This window comes from Cibotium barometz, chromosome 6 (assembly GCF_041138505.1).
Source record: "Cibotium barometz isolate CiBa-2024 chromosome 6, ASM4113850v1, whole genome shotgun sequence".
In the NCBI taxonomy this organism is placed as follows: Eukaryota; Viridiplantae; Streptophyta; class Polypodiopsida; order Cyatheales; family Cibotiaceae; genus Cibotium; species Cibotium barometz.
In genome coordinates this window covers 19,776,248-19,791,523 of record NC_141051.1, presented here as the reverse complement: position 1 = coordinate 19,791,523, position 15,276 = coordinate 19,776,248, and the positions used below count along the sequence as shown (strand labels likewise).

General features: G+C 40.8%; 2 pseudogenes; both read right to left on the bottom strand.

Moving 5' to 3' along the window:
- Positions 1–4,718: 4,718 nt before the first annotated feature.
- Positions 4,719–5,463, bottom strand: LOC147637497 (uncharacterized; annotated as a pseudogene).
- Positions 5,464–10,965: 5,502 nt separating this feature from the next.
- On the bottom strand, positions 10,966–13,749 carry LOC147637496 (uncharacterized; annotated as a pseudogene).
- Positions 13,750–15,276: the final 1,527 nt, after the last annotated feature.

Below are 15,276 nucleotides of genomic sequence, written 5' to 3'. Positions count from 1 at the left end.
GGGCTATGAGAATAGCTATTGCCTGGAAGAAGGAAAACTGCACTCTGACAGTGGATTATTGCAGGCAGAGAGCCAGGCAGACATGGGGCTCTACAGGCTCAGGCAAATTAGACCTACTCCTGTGGAGAATATTGAATAGGAAACTACCAGTTAGGGGCATAACCAGCAAGTGGAGCCAGGGGAACCCTTACTGTCCCAGGTGCAAAACCCATAAGGAATCTATGAGGCATGCCTTTTGGGAGTGCAAGGAGGTGTACCCTGTGTGGGCAGCAGTGAGCAGAATCCTCAGTGACTGTGGAGTGCATGACAAGGTCAACTGGAAGCAAGCAGTCATTGGATGCAAGGGCAGGATGAACCCTGCCATATATCAAGTGTGGCAAACATTGAGAGGCTTGATACTAAGCAGGATATGGGAATCTAGGAATGCTTTACTGCATAGGGGATCCAGCTGTGACTATAGCTCCATAGGGAGAGTAAGGAATCTAGTGGTAGAAGGTCTTGTATTAGCAAGGACTAGGGAGAGAGGGAAGATTAAAGCTACTGTGGATCTACTGCTTAGGAAAGTCCATAAGCTCCAGTGTTCACCTTAGGGTGCTGTATCTTTTTTGATACTTAATATAAATTTCTTTGCATTAAAAAAAACTGTAAAGCAAGCATTCTGCAATCGGAATGATGGAATAAAATTTATGCGTACATGGAAAATCATTTATTTTTATTTTTCAACGAGACCCATAAAATCGGGGATCTTATAGATTCTCCCATTCCATTACATTGTGGATGAAAATGAGTAGCATAGTTGTGTTTAATCTCCAATTTCTCCACTAAATCTATGATAAGATCTTTTGTGAATTTCTTTCTTGAATCAATCAAGTTCTAACGGCAACTCAAACTTGAAACATATGTAATCAAAGATAAAGTTGCATAGATCTTTACTAGTAGCACCTCTACTAGCCTTTGCTTTTGGCCATCTTGTCATGTAGCCCACTGTGGTGAGTATGTAGTGATTAAAATTCTTTGTACCTTGAAGTGGACCTATTATATCCAAGCCCCACTTTCCAAAAGGCCCATAACTCACAAAATACTTGAAAGGCTCAGGCACTAGCTTCCTCTTTTGATACATTTGGCACTCATGAACACTCCTACATCAATGCACAACGTCTCTATTCATGCTTGGCCACATAAGTTGTGCGTTCGATACTTTTCTTCTTGTAATTTCAACGCCAAAATGGCCTCCACATCCCTCTTTATGAAAAATCTTCAAACAAAAAAAAATCTCATCATGGTACAACACTCTTCTCATGATATCATTAGGCTCTTTGTGATACATGTGCTCTTTGATCAAAACATACTTCATCGCCCTTTGTATGATTGCATGCCTTTTTTGAGAAGCGAAATTTATTCTGCATTTGCAAACACCTATTATACCAACCCATGAGCCTTTACTTTCATGTTTCTTAATACATGCCATATTTGCAAACACCTATTATACCAACTCATGAGCCTTTACTTTCGTCTTTCTTAACACTAGTTCTGTAATTGGACACTAAAGTGTCTTGTTTTTCCACCAGCTTGTCATAATTGCTTAGTGAATCTAGAACAAGATTTATAGGTCACGCTCATACCCTAGGTCACTTATAAGGTGAAAAACCTAGTCAAATTTTTTTCATGTAAAAAGAACTTCAATACTAAGAGTATGGTGATAAGTTTTAAGATGAAAAATTCATAAAAATCTGGTGCAATTTTAACAAAATTCCTTGAAATGACTCTAACTTGTTATCAAAATAAGGTTTTGCATACTTCTCAAGGTTTATGGATAGAAGAATACTAACTAGAACAACAACTCAAGCTTCACAACTTAGATCTTACACCAAATTTGTGCTATGAGCAAAAAACCATAATCTTGAAAGTGCTGACAAAGAGGTAAATCTTGGCCTTTCAAAGCCTCTTTCATCAACATGATGAGGTTATAGGGCAAAAGTTAACATCTATAGTATATCTATAGACCAAAACCAATCAACTATACATTTTTCAAGGTTTCTAACTCACATGCATCTTATAGCTTAGCTTGTTTAAAAATTTTGTATTGCAATTTATCTTGCAAAAACCAACATACCCTTCAAAAATCTATGAAAGTGTGCAAACATATTTCCCAATTGTTTCCATATGAATCATTTGTATACAAATGACCAAGATAAATGAGAGAGTTTAATAGCAAACTCAATTTCAAAGCTAATCTCTTATAAACAAAAAATTAAAAATTCAACATATGCAATTTTGGGAATATGATACAATCCACCAAATGTAGCTTGCATAAACATCAAATAGTACCACCTCAAGTAATGAAGTGGTAGATCTAGTACAATTGTAGCATATTACAATGTGAATTTGCATGAACTACATGTTTTACATCACCATCAATTGTATCCACACAAAAGTCGCATATCGAACCCACATGACTTTGCGTATTTATTTTTGGTCACAAATAGATTTTCATGCACATGAGACGTGCAAAAATTTGAAATACTGGTATAATTAGCTACCATGGATTTTTGTTTGCATCCTATTCATTTTTTTTCTAGACTAGGATACGTGTTTTAGAGAAACATCGACTACTATTTTGCGCAGGTGCTTTTGATGAGTGTAGTTCCTTACGAGTATGTGCACAAAAGTGAAAGATTATAATTTTTATAGATACTTTGGCTAGCATATTTTGAGCTTGTGAAAGGAGTTCTTGATATTTTTTTAAATTTCATGTAGCATTTTATTTAAATTCTTGAAAAAAGGACGCTAAAGTGTCCTTTTTGGTACCAAACTAGTGTTAATACATGCCATATTTGGAAAGCAAGAAAAGCCTCCAGCAACCTTCTCACTTTAGAAAACCAGCCCCATATCCTCTTTATTCACCTTCCACGTACCTTGAACTTGCAATATAATCAACATAGCATCACCTTTTCATTAGAAGCCTCCTTACATGCCTTTTAACATATTCTTCCAATCCCATATCAAGGCTTGCATATTCAACCTCATTGTTACTCTTCACATCCACTTCTTGACATCCAAACCAGCATCCCATGCCATATTTATTCCCAAAACACATAACCAATAAAACCCTTACTTATGCTCCTTTTGAAAGATCCATCAAAATATAAGGTGCCTACTACTTAATAAAGCGTTTCATGCATAGTTGGGCTTGGAACTATCCTTCTCTGGAAATATTTCTTAAAATCATTCTTCACATAAATTTCTTTATAAGTGAGCACTGAGTATATCTGTAATATTTTCTCTCACACTATCTTCTTTTATAAAGCTCATGTTGATTTGCTGCAAATCAAGTACCCAATTTTTCAATTTAGGAAGGATACTTTAGTGCATGAAGGAATGAAGTACATGATGTCAACACCACTAAAGGCTTACAAATAAGGTAATATTGTAGTCTTTTTGTTCCATATAGAAAAGCCCAAAACTAATTGCTTAATCTCATGTCAAGATTTCTCAACACAATCTTCATCTTGCTTATATAGTAAACAGGCCTCATGTAAAACCGTTTCTTTCCTTTTTGCATAAAGATTGCACAAATAGCATGCTCATCCACACTCAACTCAAATAAAACACCTCATCCCAAAAGCAAGGATACATCCTCATAGGTAATGTTTAACATTTTAAAAAGCTTGTTTCTCCTGTCCCATCCATACAAAAGGTCTGTCTATGTTGCTTTTTGCAAAGGATGTACATACTCAACAAGGATACAAAAAGACCTTGACAAGTACCTTAGCTTTTGAACAAAACTCATAAGCTCCTTTGTACCTTTTGGGCTTTCCATCATAATTAAACATTCCACTTTTGCAAGATTAGGAGAGTTTCCATTCTCACTTATCTCATGGCCAAGAAGTATCACCCTAGCTCTTGTAATTTTACGTGTCGAAGGATTGAGTTTATCCTTATTATCATAAATCCTTTTAAAAACCGTAACAAGCTTCTACACACAAATCATTCTATTACTATAAACACAAAAATTATCCATAAACACCTGCATAAAGCTAAGCTAAGGCCACATGACTTTGTCCATCAAACTCTGAAAGCTAGCATAGGCATTCATAAAGACAAAGGGCATAACCCTTTAGCAAATCACTCCTCATGGTGTCAAAAAGTTGGTTTTTATTTTCAATCCTCAACAATAGTTTTAATTGAAAACAACCACCACTGAAGCCATCACATACCAAATATCTCTCATGACTACAACAATGTCCAAACATTCATCTTGAAAGTGAAATGGATAGTGATGTCTTTTTGTTTTCGGATTCAATGGCATGTAATCCATACATAATTTTCACTTATTTCCTTTAGAATCATGATGGAGATGGCCATTGGAATCAGGAGAGCTTAATGAGAGCTATCTTTTCACATGAATTTTGTTTAAAACTATTCATCCTACCACAAGGTCTAGTCATTCCAATTTGAATGTCCTTCTATTGGCCCCCACGTTTTAAGTGGCCTTGTACTCGCCTTGTATTGGCCCCTTTACCCTACATCAAGGTCAAGAAGAGTTTGATCAGAAGCCTTATCATTAATACATGTATGCACCCGAGTAACTACCATAAATGTTAAGAGTGGATGATGATTACTCTTGATGCATAGCTTGTTCATCATCGATTTCGAACACTTTACATGTCTTCATGTCATATCTAATCCTCTTATCGTTAGGCCTATCCACATAGAGGTCAATACATCCTCTGTACTAGTTGGATAGCTTGCATATCTAGGTCGAGGTTGGCTATTTGCTCTGTCAATTTATGGATATCTTGGTGAAGAGCTTCATGTCCTCTATTTTCCATCCTTGGAACTTCCACATGAAGTCCTCTCTCAACATGTATATCCAAAGGCAAAGGGTCAACCACATTATTCATTTGTACATAAGCATAATTTTGATGTACATGGCCTTCTCTTTCCCTACTTTCCATCTTATGTCATCTTACCTTCTTTCTCCACTACTCTTTAGCAATCCTCATAGCCCCATTTTAGGTCCTTGGATCCTTAAGCTCTACCTTGTCTCTGATACTTTCACGAAAGCGATTCACAAACCTATTTTGAAATCAGGGAGTATTTGGTTCTCCTCAAGTATGTTTATGATTTTTCTCTAACAATCCTCCAACCTGTTTACATGCACATGGATGTCTTGTTGCAGCTTGATTATCTCTCTCCATAAATTTTCTAGATCATCAGCCCTCTCAAACTCTCTTCCCTCAAGGCTTGAGAAAGAAGATTCCAATTACCCTTTTTCTCATCTTCAATTCTATCTTCATACCATTCATGTGCTTCACCTTCAAGCAAAAAACCTATCAAATGTTCCTTGAATGCACCATCATCTCTATTGCTTTTCAATGCAATCAATTTGATCCTTCATATGAACTTGTCTACATCTTTTTCTTTTCCACATATGAAGCCCTCATATCCATTACTTGCCATAGATCTTGATTGATCTACAAATGGATGCCAATCTTGGGGGTTTTACCTAGAAAAATCCTATATATCACATGCTATTATAGGCTAATAAAAAACCCCCTCTACACATTTGCTAGATTTCAATAAAAATCCTCTCTGTCTTCATCATAAACTTACAATTATTTTTGAAAATTGAGTTAAAAAGCTCCACCTGTAATTGCAAATCTGTATTTAATGGGCAAATATATACCCTCTTATCAAGCATACATGATATACCTACACATCTACAAGGTGCACCCTCAGAGATGCCTATTTACATAGCAAAACTCTATTAAAAGAACTCTTTTCTCCTAAGTGGGGCACCAATTTATTTGAAGGATTGGAGAGCTGGCATCTACAACACTTGAAACCATGACAATGAAAAGAGGATAAAATGAATAGCTCACTCAAGAGAAAAGGAGCTGATGTTAAGTCTCAGGTTTCCTCAACCTGACTTACACACACACAACCTCAATAGCCCCCACTAGCTTCTCTTTATACCGCTTCAACTTCCACTATACTCCATTGCACTAAAAAATGCAAAGAGACCAGTGAAACCAAGGAAAAGTAAAGAAAAAATATGAAAATATCTTCACTTTTCATGATAAAACCAAGGGCTTCACTCTTTTTCAAACGCCCTTCCATATGCCAAGAGAGACACTTAGGCGTTGTCATATATACACATAATTAGACCAAGACCCATTCTAATCAAGTTCTATTTCAAATCACTCCAAGTTCCAAGGGGGAAAAAAATCAAAAACCTTGATGGAAAACATAGGGAAAATACCTCTCATTGATAGGCATACCATAGGGTTTATACTCCAAACCATACAAACAAACAAGGGTGTTGAAGAGAGCTCTATTCCATGCACTCTTCTTCATAAAAGAAAGCATGAACAAGGGTGAAGTTGCAAAGCTAAAAAACTTATGTTCATGGCCTTCTTGATATAAGACACACTCTCAAATTAAGTTTTAAGGCCCTCGATGGGGTATCTCTACTCCAGCACTCCTACCGTTCACTGCTACAAGCTGCACTTGTGTATGGCTTCTTCTTCTTCTTCAGATATCCAAGATCACTCTCAACCAAAAGCTGCAAAAATCTGAAGTTTTCTTTATATTTTACATATACTTAGTCATTTTTCTAAGTGCCCACACTTGTACGTACAAAAACAGCAAAATTATGAACAGTATACAATTGCCATCATGTATAATGACACTTGGCACCTACAATTTGTTTACACTTTCTACATGCATGTTATATGTACATATGGGAATCTCAAGAGGCAATTAAAAACATTCAGTGCATGTTCTTGGGGTGGCTCGCACCATTTTACAAAGACGCGTCACAATGGAGACTGTTGGGCTATGCATAAATTTGCTCACATGGGAGACTACACACTGAACATCTAGCCTCATAATGCATACATAAATTAGGAAACCAATAGCCTACTCATAGAGTGTGACATCAAAGTTATCTATAGCATCATAGAGCTTCAAAGTTGTCTGCATAATAGTATCAATAGGCTTTCAAACCTCAAGGCTGAATCTACACAACAATGGCCAATGTACTTTGTCTCACACAAAACAATATCTACATCAACCTGCTTAAATTCTATGCCCAAATAATGATGCAATTACCCCAAAATTGACATCTCAAGAGTGGCATTCAAATCAGCCTAAAAATAGAAAATATGTCCCTCATTTGGCCCAATGAGCAATATGTCGTCCACATAAAACACATCATTGCAAACTTGGATACAAATTGCTCTTAGTTGGACTATTATAAAACCTTATTCAACCAAGTAAGCATGAATTTTCATACAAAGCATGTGGAGCTTGCTTCAACCATACATTGCCTTCTTAAGCCCACACACTTTGTTCTCTGTCCTTTTTGAGCAACACCACAAGGTGACATAATATAAACTTCCTCAAGCAAAACACCATTCAAAAATACATTCTTTATATCCGATCGACATGTATATTCCAACCATTGTAACATGTTACAAATGGTACAATTGATAGTCGCATGACAATTGGGAGAAAAATTCTCATCAAAATCAATGTCCATCTCTTGAGCATACCCTTTTGTAGTAGCAAGTCTAGCCTTATACCAATCAACACTACCATCAGACTTACATTTCAACTTGAACACCTACTTAGTACTAATGGCCTTTATACTAGGAGGCAAGTCACACAGAGACCATGTGCCATTCTTCACAATAGCATCATACTTAGATTGCATTGTAGTCAACCAAATTTTTGATTTTTTTGCTTCATCAACTGACAAAGATTCTTCATCATCATACATATTAGATATAGTATCAGCCATCTTGGTATGCCTCTAACCTGCTCATTTTCTAAGTTGTATTGTTAAGCAAAAAACGTATAATATGCATTTAATGGGTTTATTAAATGTTGGTTCCCATTTAATGGGCATTTAAATACTGCAAATTCATCCAAATGGCTGTGTCATTTAATTTCTTTGTATTTTTATTGAAAACATATTTTTAATAAAAAATGTTTTTGCTCAAAATGCTTTCTAATTAGAAATAATTTTGATCAAAAAATTTAATATATAAAGGGACCCTATGAGTGCTGTTCTCCAAGCTCAAGCACACTACTTACAGCTAAAGAAGGTGAAAAAAAAAACTTTTGAAGTTTTAAAATTAACTTTAAATAAAGTTTAGAAAGAATTCTCTAAAATAAACAAATAGTCTTTTTAGAGGCCATTGACACATCCTTGAAAGAGAAGGCTAGTAGATCTTTGTCAAGGGCTTACGAGCGTGCAATAAAAAAAGGCGTTGTCCCAAAGAATGTCATTGCTATTGTCACGGATAATGCATCCACTACAAAGTGGATGAATAAATCAAATATTCAAAGATAACATGGGTCCCATGAGTGGCACATACAATAATTTTGCTTATAAAGGACATTGGCAAAATGGATTGTGTGAAAGAGGCCCCGTTAGATGCAAACCATATAGTCAAGCTCATTAGAGTATATCAGTTTTTGTATACTCTATGCCAAAGTAAGTCTCCAAACAAGACATTACAAGTCTTTTGAGCCACTAGGTTTGCAATAGCTTACTATGTGCTCTCCACATTACAGGAAGTCAAGCCTGCATTGGGTAAAACAAATACAGACAGACGTTGAAATACTTGGCTAACAAGTATCTTACCTATTAGGATACAGCCAGCTCATTAATTCTCTAGTGTTTTGGATAAACATAGAGAGGATTGTGAATGTGAAAAATCCCTTTGTCAATCTGCTTTCACTGGTTAAAAAGGACTCATTTGTGTTTGGAAAAATATACTAGTATAGGTTAGAGAAGGCACTGGACTGGCAGCTAGAGATAAGGATACACTTGCATTAGGAAAAATTTGGACTCTCTAAGGGGCCCTATAAGCATGTTGAAAATATTCTCTCTTGTCCAAAATGGGTGCACAATAAAAATTTTACAAATGAGCTCAAAACTTGTCAAACCTCTTAGAATTAGATTGTACTCTTTGAGATCTTTGTATTGATATATATCATGCCATTAGATTCCTCATATTTAGAAGATTCCATTTCTTGATGTGACATCTATGTCTTATAAATGAAATCTTCTCCTACATTTCCATTTTAGTGGGGAGTCCATAACTTCTACAAATCAACTCCAAATTTGTTGGAGTTTGTGGATCTAGAACCTACATTCTAAAATCTTTCCAACAATATGTTGGTTGATGGTTTTGATAAAGTCTTCATGCACTTCATCGAGTTGCCCACTTTAAACAAGAGAAAGAAAGTCAAACATCCTTATAGGGCCCCTTTGAGAGTCCAAATGTTCCCTAATGTATCTTTTGCGACTACTTGATGGGCTAAGGTGCACACGGTATTACATGGTGCCGCATTTACGTTGGATACGAAGTTCCAAATGCACCAATAAGCTGCAAACAATGTAATTACGAATAACTTCAAGACATGTGCGAGCAACTTTTAGATGAGGATCTTGGAAAGCTTACATTTCATCAATGAGTTAATTATGCTAATCAAGTTGGAAGTGTTTCAAAATCCTTGGATCATGAACACAATCAAGAAGCTCCTTTGTAAACATGTTTCAATTTTGAATAAAACCATCCCACTTTATTTACAAATTTTAAACCGTTGGGGAGGGGGAAGGGGGAAAACACACCAGACACCAAAAGTGCTGCCTCTCTATAGCCCAGTGGCCACACAGCACCCCAGCCCACTTGTAGAACGACTCCGGACACACCGTCCACAAAAAAAGCAACCTACACACAGAAAACCCTGGAAATCCAAACCTGTTTTGAAAACCGAGCACATGAGCGTGCTACACTAACTCCAATAAACATCCCCATGTGATTGAAAACTTTGAAAAACGACCGCCCATCAATACTTTGCTCTTTCCCCGCAAAACCGCCTCTTAATTGCGTCCAAAGAGAATTCCGAGCTCGTGGCAACGACCCTCGCATCGCGTAGATCAGCAACGGACTTTCCCGCTCGGGAATCCGACACCCGGGGACGCTTCTAGGCCCTGCACAAGGTGTAGGTGTCTCGAAAGCGCTCGAAAAAGGAGCTCTCTGGATCCAAAAACTTGTCTGCAGGTTATGCAGCTATATTTTGGGGGCTTTTTCCTTATGTATATATAAAAAAAAGGGGGGGAGATATTTTTTCATTTATTCTCTCTCCTCTGCTCACTTTTCATTGGCCCACACCAATTTCCGAGGAGGCATTGTCCTCACAAGTCAACACTTGCCATATTTGTGTCTGCCAGCACCTTCCCCAAGGCGGCTACATTGCCTTCAATAAAAGTTTGGGCGCTTTGAGGGCGCGGGAGACCACCCCAGTACAGAGCAGAGCGCGGGACAGCCCAACACGCGGGAAACCCCGTCTACAAACGCCCGACAGAGCGTCGACAACGGCCGCCGACACGACCACACAGCAGCAACCCCTTTGAGACATCCATTAGGCCTCATAGCCTCAACATATATACCCTTGACTTTTTGACCAACCCCTTGCATGTGGGATTTCGGGCATGCCATGTGGCAGCTCCTTGTAAGTCAAGCCCTTAATGCCATAAGGAAAAAAACCACAAAGAACTAGGTTTTTTGGGCAACTTCATAGCACCACAGTTCATTGCACACAGATGCAACTGCAGAGCCGTAAAGACTGGCTGGTAACCCACACCCCGGACTATGAAGTCGAGGCATTACGCATTCAGATGTGATCACCGGGCATTATGCATTCAGATGTGATCACCGGGCACTCGTACCGAGGCCGTCAAAAAATCAAAATTTTGAACTGCATTTTCCACCACAAACTTGCAGCCACCATAACTTCCTGCACACAAACCCGATTGCCGAGCCGTAAAGATCGGCCATTAAAGCATTTAAAAAACAAGGTTCTAAGCCTGCAAATTATTAGTTCGGGCATCAAACGGCTTTCCCAATCTGCAATGCACCAAATGCCACTTAAGGGTTAAAAAAATTACATTAAACCATGCATTTGCTTTCCGATTTCATTTCCCTGGCATCTGGCATTAGCCTAAGCATGGTCCAAAGCCTCATATACATTATGGAAACCAGTATGAAGCATTTTGATAGGCAAACATCACTTGGTGGCATCATCATTGCCCACCCCCTTGTTGAGCATTCATGCTCAACTGAAAGCACAACCATAATCAAAACAAGATGGTAAACCATATATATATACATGGATACATTCCAAGACACAACTTCAAGCCATATGTACATTAGCACACTTCACACTGTATGTACATGTGTTCTCAAAAGCATCATATCATGATCAGTTTACTTGCGCACCCCCTTGATCAACAAGGAGATGTACGCTAGGCACCAACATCCTCTCAAAATAGAGCTTGAGCCGTATTCCATTTACTCTGTGCCGCATTTTCCCTCCATTCATTTTTTCTAGCTGATAAGTGCCATTAGGAAACATTCTGCATACTTTGTACAGCCCTGTCCATTTCTTTTTGAATTTCCTTTGGAAGGTAAAAGAGTTCCCATGCTGCATAACCTAATCCCCTTCTTTCACCTTCTTCTTAACTCCCGATTATACTTCTTGACTCCCCTTTTCCTTTGGCATACAGAAAAATCCATTGCAGCTTCCCTGCTAATTTTTACCTTTTCATGTGCATTACCATCATCGAAAACCCCATTGGCATCATTTTCCATTTCCAAATCAATATCCCAAATGGGACCGCATTCCCACAACTTGTCAGGATACCATATCTCCTTATAAGGAGGAGGAGAGAAAACATTATCCACATTGTTGACTCTTACATCCTCTTTATCACAAGTTTGAGCACCCTCGTACATGTCGTCCAAGCACATAGAGTTAGGCAAGATCTCATTTTGGCAAACAGGTATCCAAATTAGAACCCTGGACCTGCATACCTTCACCTGTAGAGTAGGCATCAACAGAGAGTCCAAAAAGGTCCGTATCAATCTTCAATAGCTCGTCCTCGCTTTCCTCTTCTTCTCCTGTCTCCACACCGCTGTAATCATACTTTGAGTCGGTTTCATATTCCTCGCTTGCGTATCACTTTCATCTTCAACCTATAGTGGATGAAAATGGCTCTCTCTAGTCGCCATGTCTATGACCACACTTCTTTCATTAGCCCTATCTGGTAAGGTGAGAACCCTATGCTCCCAGTCCTGCTTTGCCCCAATTGCTAGTAGCCAAGGTCTTCCCAAGATCACTGGGTATGCATCATCACCCGCCTTTATCACAAAAAAGTCGATCAAACATTCGATACCCATGATTCTCACCTTTACATCTTGGGCTATACCCAAACACTTGGCCCTGGCATGATTCGCTATCCTCATCCGCATGCTAGACTTCGGGACCATCTTCACACCTGTTTTTTCCATCGCCCACTCTGTCATCACACACACCTGTGCCCCGCCATCTATGTATGCCTGCATTTGAAATTTTTCTTCGACCTTGGCATCAATGAGCGGGATGACGTCCGTTGGGTTACCTATCCGTAAAGCCAGGTTATGCACAGCTCGTATAGCCTCTCTTGCCTGTGCCTTCAGCCTTGTGCTGGCGCTTGGCGTCCACCGCCTCCTTAATTTTGGATTAAAGGATAGCAACTGACCAAAAGTAATATTAGCTTTTTGATTACTTACATCCTTGATGAGGTCGTATTCAGGCTGCTCCATGCCCAATCGATAGTCCGATTGCTTAATTTTTCATCGTCTTCTCCTCTTGCTAGTGCTCGCCTCATCCTTCCCTGTATCCATTTTAGCTTTCCCTCTGTCTCTCCTTACCTCTTGCTCTATCTCCATCTCCTTTTCCTGGCGCGCTCTTTTATTAGCCATGACATCCACTTCTTGTCGCTCAATCCCAATGATATTCACCCTTGGAACCTCTTCATGGACAGGTTGTGGAGCTGGAGGGGCAGAATTTTCTGCTTGTGCACCCCTTTGTCCTGCTTCCTGAGCCTGCCCTCTTCCTCTGCCAAACACATGATATATACCGCCTCTTTCTCTTGGCGGGAATGGACACTCAGGAGCATAATGCCCTTCCTCATCACAGTTGTAACATCGGCCCTGTAGAGGTCTAGCCCTACCTCTTCCTCCACCTCTTGGCTGTCCTCGGTCCATCATACTTAGCTTTAGGTCCTGCACTTGGTTGGTTAGCTCTTGTATGGTTCGCATCCACTGTTCCGGAACCACCTGTAACCCCCCAACCTGTTGTGCTTCTCCTTGTATATCCGCCCTCTGATTAGGTGCTCTGATTAGGTGTTGGCGGCCTACTCACCACTTCACAGTCAATAGCCCCTTGTTCTACCTTCTTTCTCATCTTGTGGCTTTTCATTTTGGCGACAGCTACCGCATCAACATAGCCTTCGGGGCTTTCAAACTCAACCTTTTCCCTCACTTTAGGATGCAAGCAACTCATAAACTTTTCCAACTTGAAGTACTCACGGTCTGCGAGTTGAGTTGCCGTAGTCAGTTCCGCCCACCGTTCCTCCAACTGCGCCAAGAATTCATCAAAATTTTCCATGACATCTTGCTTCAATGCCCTAAGCTTCGCGTCGGTGCCTGCGGGCAAAATTTCTTTATGAAACCTCCTTAAAAAACTTGCTCTGAACGCATCCCAATTCATTCTTGTTTCCACGTCCAAACCTTCATACCATCCCTTTGCTTTACCCCGTACTAGCAACGGGACTGCTTGTGCCTTGGCATCGGCTGCATATATTCAAAGCGAGAGCATATACAGCTCGTAATCAGCTAGCCATTCCTCTAGATCCTCGCTACCTGTGAAAATAGGCCCATATTGCCTCCCTGCCATACCTAAATGCTTGAAATTTGCTGTAGAACCTGTTCTCGAGGAGCAATCAGATGCTCCTCAGTGGGGGCACCAGAAGATGGGGAGGGGAAAGGTAGAAAACACACCAGACACCAAAAGTGCCGCCTCTCTATAGCCCGGTGGCCACCACACAGCACCCCGGCCCACTTGTAGAACGACTCCAGACACACCGACCATAAAAAAAGCGACCTACACACAGAAAACCCTGGAAATCCAAACCTGTTTTGAAAACCCGGTGGCCACCACACAGCACCCCGGCCCACTTGTAGAACGACTCCAGACACACCGACCATAAAAAAAGCGACCTACACACAGAAAACCCTGGAAATCCAAACCTGTTTTGAAAACCGAGCACATGAGCGTGCTACACTAACTACTTTGAAAAACGACCGCAGATCAATACTTTGCTATTTCCCCGCAAAACCGCCTCTTACTTGCGTCCAAAGAGAATTCCGAGCTCGTGGCGACAACCCTCGCGTCGCGTAGATCACCGACGGACTTCCCCGCTCGGGAATCCGACACCGACGGACTTCCCCGCTCGGGAATCCGACACTCGGGAACGCTTCTAGGCCCTGCACAAGGTGTAGGCGTCTCCGAGGAGGCATTGTCCTCACAATTCAACACTTGCCATATTTGTGTCTGCCAGCACCTTCCCCAAGGCGGCTACATTGCCTTCAATAAAAGTTTGGGCCCTTTGAGGGGCCCGGGAGACCACCCTACTATACAGCAGAGCGCGAGACAGCGCAACACATGGGAACCCATACTTTGCTATTTCCCCGCAAAACCGCCTCTTACTTGCGCCCAAAGAGAATTCCGAGCTCGTGGCGACAACCCTCGCGTCGCGTAGATCACCGACGGACTTCCCCGCTCGGGAATCCGACACTCGGGAACGCTTCTAGGCCCTGCACAAGGTGTAGGCGTCTCCGAGGAGGCATTGTCCTCACAATTCAACACTTGCCATATTTGTGTCTGCCAGCACCTTCCCCAAGGCGGCTACATTGCCTTCAATAAAAGTTTGGGCCCTTTGAGGGGCCCGGGAGACCACCCTACTATACAGCAGAGCGCGAGACAGCGCAACACATGGGAACCCATACTTTGCTATTTCCCCCCAAAACCGCCTCTTACTTGCGTCCAAAGAGAATTCCGAGCTCGTGGCGACAACCCTCGCGTCGCGTAGATCACCGACGGACTTCCCCGCTCGGGAATCCGACACTCGGGAACGCTTCTAGGCCCTGCACAAGGTGTAGGCGTCTCCGAGGAGGCATTGTCCTCACAATTCAACACTTGCCATATTTGTGTCTGCCAGCACCTTCCCCAAGGCGGCTACATTGCCTTCAATAAAAGTTTGGGCCCTTTGAGGGGCCCGGGAGACCACCCTACTATACAGCAGAGCGCGAGACAGCGCTTTGTGGGGCATCTGTAGACGGGGGTTCTTTGAGGGGCCCGGGAGACCACCCT